Source organism: Elephantulus edwardii, unplaced genomic scaffold, assembly GCF_000299155.1.
Source record: "Elephantulus edwardii isolate Elephantulus edwardi_28Jun2011 unplaced genomic scaffold, EleEdw1.0 scaffold00002, whole genome shotgun sequence".
NCBI lineage: Eukaryota > Metazoa > Chordata > Mammalia > Macroscelidea > Macroscelididae > Elephantulus > Elephantulus edwardii.
In genome coordinates, this window is record NW_006399752.1 from 32,458,672 (window position 1) to 32,472,187 (window position 13,516).

A 13,516-nucleotide genomic window follows, 5' to 3' on the forward strand; every position below is an offset into this window, starting at 1 on the left:
CGGGACGAAGCCAGGGGGCGGGTCGCGTGCGTCCCCCCGCGCAGTGCGCCCGCCCGGCCTGCGCCCGGCCAGAGGTGCGTCTGCGCCCTGGTCCCGCCCTCCCACGCGCTCGATTGGGCCTTTCCGGGGGTGTGTGGGAGGGGCGGGGCGCGCGCGGGGGACGCGGCGGAGATGGTACGGTCCACCCCGGCTGCCAGCCCCACCCCCCGGCGGTTCAAGTTTCTGCGCCCGGAGGACGCGGCCGCGGCCAATCCCCGGGCTGCAGGGCGCTTTTAAAATGCAGGTAGGGCTGCGGGCAGGGGGCGGTGGGAAAGGTAGGGCAGGGCCGCCCTTAAAGGGGACGCATGGCTCCGGGCGCCGAGTCCCCTCCCCTCCCCACGGCGCCCCCGCCCTCCTGCCTCCGCCCCGATAAACAAATACCCGTGATCTGGAGACGTGTCCCCTTCTCCCTCTCGAGGGCACCTTAGTTCAGCCGGGTCTTAGATATGACAAACAATGGCACTCTGGCCCGGGGGTCGTCCTCCCTGGAGGCTGGGCCGCTCTTTGTCCCCTTCTCTGACCCCGGCGCCTTTGCCGCCGCCCCCACTGGGTTCCCCCCGGAGCGGGCAGCGTGTCCCTCGGAGCGCGGGGCTGTGCAGCAGTGTGGCACCGGGCGGCAGGACGTGCCAGCCGAGTCCCGGGCGAGCCCGTGCGCTCGGCCCTGTCCCGGGCTCCGAACCCCGCGCCTGCAACCCTGTTTCCCCCCACCCCTGCCGCTCGTGCTCAGATCTCGGGGACATTTGAAATTCCCGAGCCCGGGACCGCAGAGAGAGCGTAGGGGGGGCCCCGCCGGGGCGGGAGCGCGAGCGCCCGCGGACCCCCTCCGCGCGCAGCCTGGCGGGGACGCGGGCCTACTCGCAGCCCGAGATGTCGCTTTATCCTACGGTCCCTGCTGCGCACTGAAGCGCGTCGGCTGCGAGCCGGACCCAGGGGGGCTTCTCTCCCCCGGAACCCGGAACGAGATCCCAGCAGCGCGCGGCCCGGAGCGCGCGCCCACCAAGCACCGCTCATCCATTCATTCAGCGGCTGCGGACCCGGCGCGGGAACCAGGCAGCCGAGGCTCCAGCCTTCGGGGAGGGGGAGAGGGAGGCAGATAGGAAGCTGGAAGCGGTGAGCAGTCCTACGTGCAGTGCGAGGGATTAAGAGCCGCCGCTGCCACCAAGCGATGACGGTTTACTTTAAATCCGGGGTCAGGGAGGGCCTCGTAGGAGGTCTGTCTAAGCTAAGATCTGAGAGGCAAGCGGGACAAAGAAGGGAAGGGCCTTCCTGAGTGCGCCTGCCGGGTCAGCGGGCCGTGGGGGTCAACGGGCCGGAGGGCGGGGGTGACATCAGAGGCTCGGAGGAGGGGCGGGCAGGGTCAGGCGAGATTGGGGAGCGCATTAGAGGGCCTGATGTGGGGGAGGGTAATCCACCTCCAGAGCGTAAAGACGGATTGGAGAAGCCCCAAGGGGTGTAGATTCAGCCCGCTGTCCCCACCCCCGCTGCCTTCACTGACAGGAGAAGGACTTGGAGGCCGAGCTGCTAAGTCAGGCTCCAGGGACGACGTTGAGGACACCCAGAATCAAGCCGCCAGCTTTCGTGTATGGGGTCAGCTTCAACATGGGGAAACTGTCTTGCAGGCCTCGGCTACCCTTGCAGAGTGGCATTGGTGTCCGCTCAGCTCTCAGGTTATAGGTCTGTCTGGACCCCAGGAAGCCCGATGACCGGCGCCTGCTGCCCCTGCAAGACTGGTCGGTACAGGCAGCACAGCTCTTCTGGGAGGGCAAGGGTTAAGCATCTGATACCAGATCCTAGGGAAACTGCAGAGAGGTTAATGCTGCACTGGGACACACACACACACACACACACACACACACCCCAGTGCTGGCCTTGTCAGTTCTGGTGACCACATTCAGTCCCCTGACACCCAGGCTGGCTGCTTCCACTGAACTTTCCGAAAGTAAAACCATCCTCTGGGCAAGGGACTGTTTGCATCTTCTATGGGCTGGCAGTCCCAGGGCCCCCGGACTGTGCCAATGTCCTCCAGCCTGTCAGAAACACCTGCTCCAGGGGCCCCACACCACGGCCAGTGGGGAGCCAGAGATCTCAGACCAAAATGCCAGAGCCCCCACTGCGGCCCCTCTTGTGGTCAGAACGTACCCGAGAGCACACACTCTGAGCCCGGAGCTTTGGGGCCTCCTATGTCTGCATCTGGTCCCCTGCAGGGACTTTACAAGCAGGAAAAGCAAATCCTTGATCCCAGCACCCTTGATTCTCTGCCTAAGTGCCTGGTACCTGAAGACCTTTAATTAAACCACGCACACACCTCTATTTTTTCCCTCCCTAGAATCTCCTAGCTCTGGTGGCCTAGTGGTAAGGAAGTGCACTGCCAACCCCCAGGCACCCCTTTTTGAATCCACCTCAGGAGAAGGATGGACAGTCTCCTCCCGTGGGATTTACTGCCTCTGAAAACCCACCGGAGGGTCAGCTGTGGGTCAGTTCCAACCCAACAACACACAACAATAGCAACAAGTATGTAGTTATGAAAATGAGTGCAGGTGTCTGGAATCCGGGTTTATAAGACATACAACAGCAACACACTGCTCTGAATCTGAATGTCTCTGTTAAAGCCACATGGGATGTGAGAACCACTGTGTAACCCCGTGGCAGAGAGACCATTGCCAAGGGCAGGAGTTGGGAGGGCAGAGGGGACAGGACAGAAGAGCTGAGATCTCCCAGCATCCACAACATCACCCCCTGGATCTGAGCACTCCTTCCTAAGAAGAAGAAATAGCCTGGAACAAAGGACCTGCCCAAAGTCTTCATCCACTGTTTACATGCCCTGAGCACCTGCGATGGGCTCCAGGGACGACAGGAACACACACGTTCCAGGTGCCTCCTGCAGGGGCGGCACACACAGGCACAGGGTGGGTGCACGTCCAAGCACAATCCACTGACTCCTAACCTGAAGGCCAGCGTGGAACTGCCCACAGGGCTTCCCAAGGCTGTGAATCTTTATGGACTACCACATCACCCCCCAGTGGAGCAGCTGGTGAGCTCAAACCCTCAGCCTTTTGATTAGCAGCCATACACTTAAATCACTTCACCACCAGGGCTCCTCATACGTGCAGATGCACTTACGGATGTGCTGTGGTAAAGCGTGGTCCTGTCAAGCTGCCTCCAGCACAGAGGGGCCATTGTGCACAACAGACCGAAACTCTGCCTGGCTCTGAGCCGTCCTGGGTGCATGCACTCCCAGTCCTGAGTCAGAACCCACACACAGCTGACCCTGCAGTGGGCTTCCGGAGGCTGTCAATCTCTGGGGCGGGGGAGGGAAGAGTGCCCATCCTCCTCCTGAGGAGCAAGTGGTGGATTTGAACCACAGGAGGGGCTGCCTTGGGATAGCAGCGTAACTCCCTAAGGACGAGACCAACCAACATCAACTTGTGTGCATACGTGCAACACGAGGAGCTCTGTGGGCTCCGTGCAATGCTTGACGTGCAAACCTGCTCGCCCTGGGCAACGGTCACCAGCTCATGCCATCCTGCCAGGTCTGGGGCATTGGGGAGAAGGTGGACTCTGGGCTCTTCCCTCCTCTCATCTGATTGTCACCACAGCTGAAGGCAGCAAGCAATCAGGACAAAGGCAACGGGGAGCTTTCTCCAGGCAGTGCTGTGCAAGAATGCTGAGTGGATTCCCACACCGAACCCTCATATTATTCTTAAGAGGTGTTGTCGCCAAGTATGACTCAAAGCAAGCCTGGAAACAGCAGATCTGGGCTCTGTCCTATCCTGTGCCAACCTGACAATCTCTGACACATTCAACCCCACTGTTGTAGTTACCGTGTCAGCCCAGCTGGGTGAGGGTCGTCCTCTCCTTCAGCGTCCCTCCAACCTTTCCAAACATGATGTTCCTCTCCAAGGGATAACCTGTCCTAACAACATGTCCAAAGGATGTGAGACAAAGCGTCATCATCTTTACCTTCCGGAGCACCTTCTCCAAGACATACCTGTTTGTCCTTTGGGCAGTTGATGCCAGCACTCTTCTCAACACCACAGTTCAAAGGCCCCAACCCTTCTGTCATCCTTAGTCAGTCATGTGACACCTGTACCAAGACCAAGAGGCTGCTGTGCAGCTGGGGAGCCCTGCATGGTTTAAAATGAGGGAAGGTGTGTGTCAGGGTTGTATCCTTTCTCCATACCTATTAAACATGTGCTGAGAAAATTATTCGAGAAGCTGCACTCTGTGGAGAGGAATGTGGCATCAGGATTGGCGGAAAACTCATCGATAGCATTCATTATGCAGAAGGTTGCTTAGTCTTGCTTGCTGAAGGACTTGAAGCACTTGCTGCAGAAGACCAAGGAAGATTGATCAAGATGCAAAGAAGATTGCATCTCAACATCAAGAAAAATCCTCACCACTGGGGCTATGGCAACATGATGACAGATGGAGAAAAGATTGAGACTGCCAACAACTTCATCTTACTTGGATCCACAATCAATACACTTGGTACTAGCAGTCAGGAGATCAGAAGATGTATTGCAGTGGGAAAGTCAGGACGTCTCCAAATTATTGAGGAGCAGTAATGTCAATTTGAGGAATAAGATGCACCTGATTCAGACCATGGCCTTTTCAGTCACTCACTATGCATTTGAGAGCTGTCCAATGTCTAAAGATGACAGAAGAAGAGTTGAACCTGAGAGGTAGGTGCCATTTAAGCACATTTTATGGAGGAAGAAACTGAGACTTGTAGACCCAGGAGAGCGCACTGGAAGACGATGAGAAGCAATGGCCAAGAATCAGTGGCAACAGAACTATGAGACCAGCACTAGACAGAGCAGAGAATGGCACAAAGCTTGCTGGCAGAGAGTGGTACTCCTGGGCATTTCTCTTCAAAGCTAAAGACCCTCCCAGCACTGCTAGGACTGAGACAAGAAGCCTGTCCTGAGGGGGCCCGGGAGGCCTGCACTGCCCAGAGGATCAGAGAGACTGCCCTGCACTGAAGATCAAGGCTTTACATAGACTTTGATCTTGATACTGATCTGCAACTGTTACTTCCCTACTAAACCACAACTGTGAGTATGGTCTATGAGTTGGATGTGGTTGTTGCAACAAGTTATCAAGTCAGTAGAGTGCTGTGGGAGGGAAGCTAGTGTCAGAATGTTGAAAAGGTTGAAGAGAAATGTTTGTAACCCTCGGCCTTACAGGGATCAGCCTGGGGCTGAAGGTAGTGGAGATTCTCCTGTGGTGACGTTAAAGGTGACCAGAGACACTCCCCCATGCCATATGCACACACAAGTTAAACCACTCAACCAGGTTCATGGGCAAAGGAAGGGGTTAAACTGGGATTTGAACCCGGGATGATTTGTGCTCTGATCCCCTGGACCATAGTCTCCTCCACACTTGCTTCCTGAAGAGGAAGAGACGGCTGGACACCTGGAAAGGCTCTTGCAGCTTGACCTTCACCTCTCCCTCATCCCAGCAGAGATTCAGCAGTTCTGGAAGATTCTGGAAACCTCGCGATCTGAGCCTCCAAGTTCCCTCTGCTGACTCATCACTGCCTGGGGTCGCGAGGTCCCCAGCTTCTCCACCACTGGCTGCAGGGGGGACTGCTATGGGGGAAGAAGAGCCAGGGGTGGGGCATGACCTTTGTCTCTAAGCTGAGAAGCTCTAGGACCCAGGGGAAGTTGATGCCAAGGCTCAGGAGATCCCCAGGGACGAGGCCCCCAGGATGCTGATGCTGATGTGGCCTTCTGCCAGAGCTGACACGGACACCCATCCGGGATGACTTCACTTGAGTGGACAGCTGGTTCTTTGTCCTGCCCCAAGTTGAGAACCCTCAGCACCTGGCTCGACCTCCGTGTGGCACCTCTGGGCCACCCCTGTCCATCCTAGCGATCTCTGCTACCCTTCATGTCCACCTGGGTCTAGGAGGGCCCCAGTGCTCTGCACTGCCCAGCCCCACCCACCCGCGGGGAGATCTGAGCCCTTCTGCTCCCGTGTGTGAATATTTCATGCTGGAGGTGGAAGGAAAGTTGAGGCCTTAATTGTTAATGTGGCTGCTGTGGGCTCCAGGTTCAGCCTGGGAGCCCTCCCTCCACCTACCTGTCCCCTGTGCCCTGCTGGGGAGCAGCTTTAGTAACCCCTGTGTCCCCAGGCTGGGAGGCACCTGTCCAGGGGGAAGGGAGGCTGAGAGGACATGTGGGAGTCCTTCCCCTCAGCCCCAGTCAGGCCAGGAGACGGATGTGACATTAGAGACTGTAACAGCAGGCTTATGGGGCCACCACTCTGTGCACGGTCCCCCAGTCTAGGCACCCAGCTAGTTACAATTGAATTGTGATTCCTTCCGAAGCAGCATGTTGATATCCGCATCCTGTCCTCAGAATGAGGATCTATTTGGAAACAGGATTTCCTTTCGTTATGTTAACAAGGGGGTGGGTCCCAAATCTAATCCCTTTGTAAACTCCAAAGCAAACCCAGGGCCTGGGGAGCAGTGGAAGGTCTCATCTTTACAGAAGCACACTCCCTCATCTTTCTCAGACCAGCTGGTGAGTTTGAACCTCTAACCTCCTTGTTAGCAACTGAATAGGAAACCCTACCGGGCAGTTTGGACATGCTGCCAGGAGAGGCTATTCCTTTGAAAGGGACATCATGCTTGGGAAGGTGGAGGGTCAGGAAAGATAGGAGGGCTGGGCTGTCAACCAGGTGGATGGGCACAGGGACTGCACTGGTGAGTTCAAGTGTGTCAGAGGCAGTGAGGATGGCACAGGACTGGACCAGGCTCAGATCTACTGTTCAGAGCGTTGCTAAGAGTCAACTCACCGACAACAGCAACAGGGCTGTGTTGGGTCTGCTGGCCAGAGGGTAGGAGCTGCATTGCCAAGCCAAAGGTGCACAGTTTGAATTTACAACATGGAGCAGTTTTAGTCTGTCATGTAGGGTTATTTTCCTTGAGCTTTGGTGGCCTGGTGGTAAGAATCTGCGCTGCAATTCTGAAGGCACGTGGTTCGAATCCACCAGCTGCTCTGCAGGAAAATGATGGGTAATCTCCTCCTCCATTCCGAGGCAATTAGCTGCCTCTGAAAACCCGCCAGAGAGAGGGTCAGCTATATGGGCCGGTTCCAACTGGACAGTACACAGCCACCACAACAACAAGGGTTATTTTGAGCCAGCATCAACTCAAGGTCACATATGCAGAGTGCTGTTGATATGCAGCAATCAAGACGTAGACAGTGCAAGCCTAAAAGTGATCCCAGCGCGTGGGGGTACAAGCGGGGATATCTGCGGACAAGCTACTGCAGCAGAGTTCAGAGGACGCTGGGCTTCTGCAGGGCCAGAAACCGATCTGGCAGAGGAGGAGAGCCAGCAGCCCAAGGGACTGTTTGCAGACAGGACTGGACACAAATCTAAGCTTAAACAGCTCCCCTGGGAGCTGCCTGGCTTAGAATTACCAGGGACTGCGGAAGCCTGCTTGGACCTTTGTCTGCAGGCTGGCTGGACACCCATCCCCTCTGGCTAGCTCCCTGGTGGCCAACTTCCTGGACTGGAGATTGTCGAAGTAACTGCTGGAAAGTGAGTGGGGGAATCCCAGACACCAGGGGGGGGGGGGGGGTTGGATAAGGAAGTGAGGGCTGGGGCAAAACCCAGGAGGCTTAAGTGAGCAGTCTTGACAGGGAATTCTAGAAACCCCAGAGTCTGTGAGTCAGATGCATGGTAAAGGGGGAGGGGGAGGCTTTAACGACAAGGAGGAAGACCCTCACAGAACTGAGCAAACACAGCAGCAGCAACCACTCAAGGACAGCCCTGGGTAGAGTGCTGGACCCGTCAGCTGTCAGTGCTTCCTTCTGCTGAGCGTGGGCTTACCCGGAGTTAGAACGACCCAACAATTTCCACAATGTGAGTCTGCGGCGGCTAGAGTCAGGGCTGGGTAACTAACTAAGTACAACTGGGAGGAGGGAATATTAGGTCAGATTCCAACAAGACTAGGGGGGCAGAAGCTCCTGTTTTGTAAACGAAGCCTCAGCCCTGACACGCCTGGTAAACCTGCCCACCTCCTGTTGCTGTTAGGTGTCTTCAGAGCGTGATTCCGGTGGCCCTGGGAACCCTGTCCTGTCCTGCTCTGTCCTCACCATCTCCGACACACTCAAGTCCCTCACTGCGGTCACATGTCAACCCATCTCATTGAAGCTCTTCCTCTCCTGCTGACTCTCCGCCTTTCCGACAAATAGTCCCTCCTAACCTTGTGTCCTCTGGAAACCCTATGAACCTGGAGAAAGGACAAAATTTATACAGGTGTCCAGGACTTTCTCTCATAGGGTCGCTACGTGTCAGTCACCTACAACTTGACAGCACTTAACAACAGCAGCAGCAGAGAGAGAGAGAGAGCGCAGTCGGCCCAGCGGACAGAAAGCCATGCTCCCAAGCCAAAGGTGGGTGACTACTCGGTGGCCCTCAGGCCTGCCTTTAGTTGTTTTTGGTGAAACGTTCTTCTAGGTCGTGTAACCCTGGTCTGTCCACTTGCTGTACAGAGGTAACTCATGGTTGCTGTGAAGCTAAACACTGTGACACTGATGTCAAATGTGAGAATGGTCATCCACGGTGGACAGTGTTTGGTGGGCCCCCCCGATTAAAACAAGCTTGGAAGCAGGAGTGGCATCCACTTCCGAAATAGCTTGCCTCTGGAAACCCTATGAACCTGGAGAAAGGACGAAAGTTACACAAGTGTCCAGGACTTTCATTCATGGGGTCGCTATGAGTCGCCTACAACTTGACGGCACTTAACAACAACAACAACATTATGTCCAGAGGGTTTTCCGTGACCAGCTATTTCAGAGACTGAGAATATGCCAATCCTTCATCTTAATCTGTCTTAATCTAGAAGCTCTGCTGAAATCACCTTGGGTGACCTGCTGGTAGTAACATACTTATAACACAGCCTCCAGCATCACAACAGCCAGCAATCTATGTGTACAGCAACCAACAGACAAATACTGTACTCACAAGAGTGAAGTGTGAACAAGCAAGCACGTCTATACTCAAATCATAAATTAAGTAACTCTGCTCAAGTCCTCCCCTCTCACGTTCACCCCTCACCACCACCACCAGTGTAGCAAAAAGGTCAACAACTTAATCAGGTGCACCTTAGTCTTTAAACTGACATCCTTGCTCTTCATGACTTTGGAAAGATCCCTGGCAGCAGACTTTCCCAATGCTGTACTTCCCCAGATCTCCTGACTACTAATACCGAGAGGTTGATTATGAATCCAAGCAAGATGAAATCACTGACAATTTCTATCTTGTCTCCATCTATCATGATGTTGCTTAGTGGTCCAATGGTGAGAATTTTTATCTTTTTGACATTGCAAACTAGGAATATAGTCACATTGAAGGCTATAGTCCTTTATCACCTACAGCAAGCACCTTGTCAAGTCCTCCTCACTTTCAGCCAGTAAGGTTGTGTAATCTGCATAACTCAGGTTGTTGATAAATCTTCCTCTAACGCTGATGTCACACTCTCCATAAAGTCCACCTTCTCAGATGATTTGCTCAGTATACAGATTGCATAGGTTTGGAGACAGGATACAGCCCTGACATACACCGTCTCCTGACTTAGACCATGCGATGTTCCCTTGCTCTATTTGAACAGTTTCTTGGTCTAGGTTTCTCATAAGTACAATTAGTTGCTCTGGAACTCCCATTCTTCCCAGTGTCAGCCATAGCTTATGATCCACATAGTCGAATGTCTTTACATAGTCAATAAAACACAGATATTCTCTGCTTTCAACCTGGATCCATTTGACGTCAGTCATGATAACCCTGGTGTCATGGCCTTTTCTAAACCCAGTGACTGAGAGAAAGAGGAAGATGAGAGAGAAAAGAATATACTGCACATATTAAAACAAGGACACTTAGTAATACGTCTGAGTTATTTGGTGCTGCTGTAACAGAAACACCACAAGAGGGTAGTTCTAACAAACATCTATTTTCTCACACTTTCGGAGGCTAGAAATCTGAGTTCAACGTGCCTCTTGTAGCAGAAGGCTGCTTCCTCTGCTGGGTCTGCAGGTACATCCTGTCTCTTGGCTGCTTCCTCTGGGCACACTTCACATAGCTTGGCATCTCTCTTTCCCTAGAAGCATCCACCAGATCCTGCCCGAGTGGTGATCGGTTTCCTGTGTGCTGTGAGGTGGTTACGAGCCTGGGTTGACAGCCTCCACAGCACCTAATGAGAATAAAGCACAGAGTGGGGACACACTTCCTTTCAAACTCCCACCCGCAGCCCCCTCCAAGATGCAGAAACTAGTTACTCTGGGTCAGCTCTGACTCACGGGACCCCAGATACACAGAACGGGATGCTGCCCGACCACACGCCGTCCACCCAGGCAGTGCCACGGTTGGTGCAGCCACCGGGCCAGTCCAGCTCATTGAGGATCTTTCTCTTCTTCCCTGAGCCTCCACTTTGCTGGGCGTGATGTTCTTCAGGGACTGGCCCCTCCTGGACGCATGCCCGAAGCATATGAAATGAAGTTTATGTAGGACACGTCACCATGAAAATCGCCAACACCAGGCACAAGGAGATCCTCCAACTTCCAGAGAGAGAGGAAAGAAGGAGCGTGGGTCCAGAGGAGCGGGTGGTGGAAGGCCACTGTGTTCTCAGCAGGAGTCCCTGGAGTGATCCAGCCACGCTCTGAGGGAAACGGATTTCTATATCCACACGGTCAAATCTGAGGTTAGAGCAAAATGTTTTCAGACATGTGAGAATCCAATAGGCACCTTGAATAGATAAATGGAGAAAAGATTGAAGTTGTGAAGAATTCCATTTCATGTGATCCACAGTCAACGCCTGAAGTCAGGAAAAGAAATAATGTACCACATTGGGTACGTCTATTGCAAAACACTCTTTTTTTTTAATTTTTTTTAAAAATTTTTATTTTATCTTATTATTTTTGTGTGCGTGTACCGTCAAATCAGATCTGACTGGTACAGGAGGAGATTGTCCCTCCTTCCCCGGCAGAGCATCTGGTGGATTCGAACCGTGCACCTCTGGGATTGTAGTTGTATTGCAAAACACTCTTGAAAGTTGTAAAAACCAAGATGTCACTTTAAGGAGTACGGTGTGCCTGACCCAAGCCAAAGTGTGCTCGGTTGCTTCACGTGCGTGTGAAAGTTGGAGAATGGGAAGGGAGACCCAGAAAGAATGAAGCCTTTGGCTTGGGATGTTGGTGAGGAATCCTGAGCAGCTGTGGATGGCAGGAAGAATGAGCAGACCTGTCCTAGAAAGAGTATGGCCGGAGTGGGGGTGGGAGGTGCAGTGATCAGGAAGGCCCAACCTTGAGAAAGACAGCATGTGGGGAAAAACAGAAAATCAGTGAAAACCTGGAAGGCAAAGCCTTGTGTTGCCAAAGTGAAGGTGCACTGTTCAAATCCACAGCTGCCCTGTGGGAGGAGTCTAGACGATTTCTTCCGAAAACCCACGGAGGGTCAGCTGTGGGTCAGTTCTGACTCAACGATACACAACACTAACCATGAGAGAGTGACACAGCTGCTGAGACACTGAGTTTTAATCTGTGTGGGTTGGAACCTACTCCTTGACACCGCATAAAAATAACAACAACAAGAATAATACTTAAAATAAGAAGAAGAATCCAGTTAAGAAAAAAGACAGATGAAAAATGACTCCCAGACATCCTTCTTCTGAAAGGAGGATGTAAACCCAGAAGGAGAAGCTCAGGAAATGGGGTCCTAGGATGGAGGTGAAGGGGAGCTCAGGAGAAGGGCTTTGCTGTTGCGTTAAGGGCCACAAGTTAACTTTGATTCACAGAGAACCTCTGGATGACAAGCTGTCACATGCTGGGTCCAATGCATGCCACCAGCACATTGAGATGGAACTGCCAGACGTTGAGGTTGGATTCAGAAGAGGCTGTGGCTTGAGGGATATCATTGCTGATGTTACATGGATCCTGGCTACAAGCAGAGAATCCCGGAAGAGTCTGTATTCGTACTTTACTGTGTGGATCATAACAAACTATGGCTAACATTGAGAAGGGTGAGAATCCCAGAGCATTTAATTGTGCTAATGAGAAACCTATACGTAGACCAAGAACAGAGCAAGGGAACACTACATGGTTTGAAACTGGGAAAGGTGTGTATGTCAGGGCTGTATCCTGTGTCTATACGTGTTCAATCTGTATATTGAATAAATAATTTGAGAAGCAGGACTCTATGAAGAAGAATGTGGCACCACGTTTGGAGGAAGACACAACCCTGCTTGCTGAAAATGCTTGTCATAAAAAGTCAAAGACTACCGCCTTCGATACAGATTGCACCTCAACATCAAGAAAACAAACATCTTCACCACTTGATAGATAACTAGCCTCATGACAGGTAGAGAAAAGATTGGAATTGTCAACAATTTCAGTTTACTTGGATTCACAATCAACACCATTGGTAATAGCAATCAGGAGATCAGGAGATGTATTGCATTGGGCAAGTCTACTGTCAGGGACAAAAAAAATGAAGAGAATAATGTTTGAAGACTAAGGTGTGCTTGATTCAGAGTATGGTCTCTTAATCTCTGAGAGCTGAACAATGAGGAAGGATGACAGACAAAAACCTGATACTTTTGAGTTCTGGTGTTGGGAAGGAACTGGCAATCCGATGGTCTTGCAAAAGAATAAACAAATAGGTCTGGGAGAAAGTGCAAGGGAGCTGTGGTGGCCTAGTGGCAAGAAGCTGCACTGCAATCTCGAAGGCACATGGTTCAAGTCCACCAGATGCTCCGCTGGAGAAGGCGGGGCAATCTCTTCCAGTGCCAGTTGGATCTGACTCGATGGTACACAAGAAAAAAAGAGGGGGGGCGGATAATAGAAAAAGAAAATGCAGCCAGAGGATGGCAAAGCTTTGTCTCACGTTCTCAGATCGGAGAAGTTTTTCCTTGGATATGGACATGATGCTTGGGAAGGTGGAGGGTCAGCAAAAGAGAGGAAGACTTTCAAGGAAAGAGATTAACATGGTGACTGCAGCAGTGGGCTCAAGGCAGTCAGCTGTGGTCAGCACAGGACAGGAAAGGGTTCAGATATCTTGTTCATAGGGCTGCTATGAGTCCTATTTGATTCGGAGGTAATAATGCTCCTTAGTACTTTAGAGGGGTCCCTGACAGCAGACTTACCCAGGACAATGTCTCCTGATCTCCTGACTGCAGGCACCAAGAGTGTTGATGATGGATCCAAGTAAGATGAAATCATTGACTATCAATCTTTTCTCCATCACAATATCCGCCACCGCCAGCCCGCTGTTAGTCACTGTGTCAATCATGTCATTGAAAGCGTGCAGCCAGGGTGATGCTCCTTACAAGCAAGGATGGTGAAACCTCGTCTCACATACTTTGGGCCTGTTGTTAGGAGGGCCTAGTTCATTCTGGAAAGAAATCATGCTGGAAATGACTTTGTAGCCAGAGATCATCAGTGCAGAAGGACCAGAGGAGGGAGGGCCAGGATGG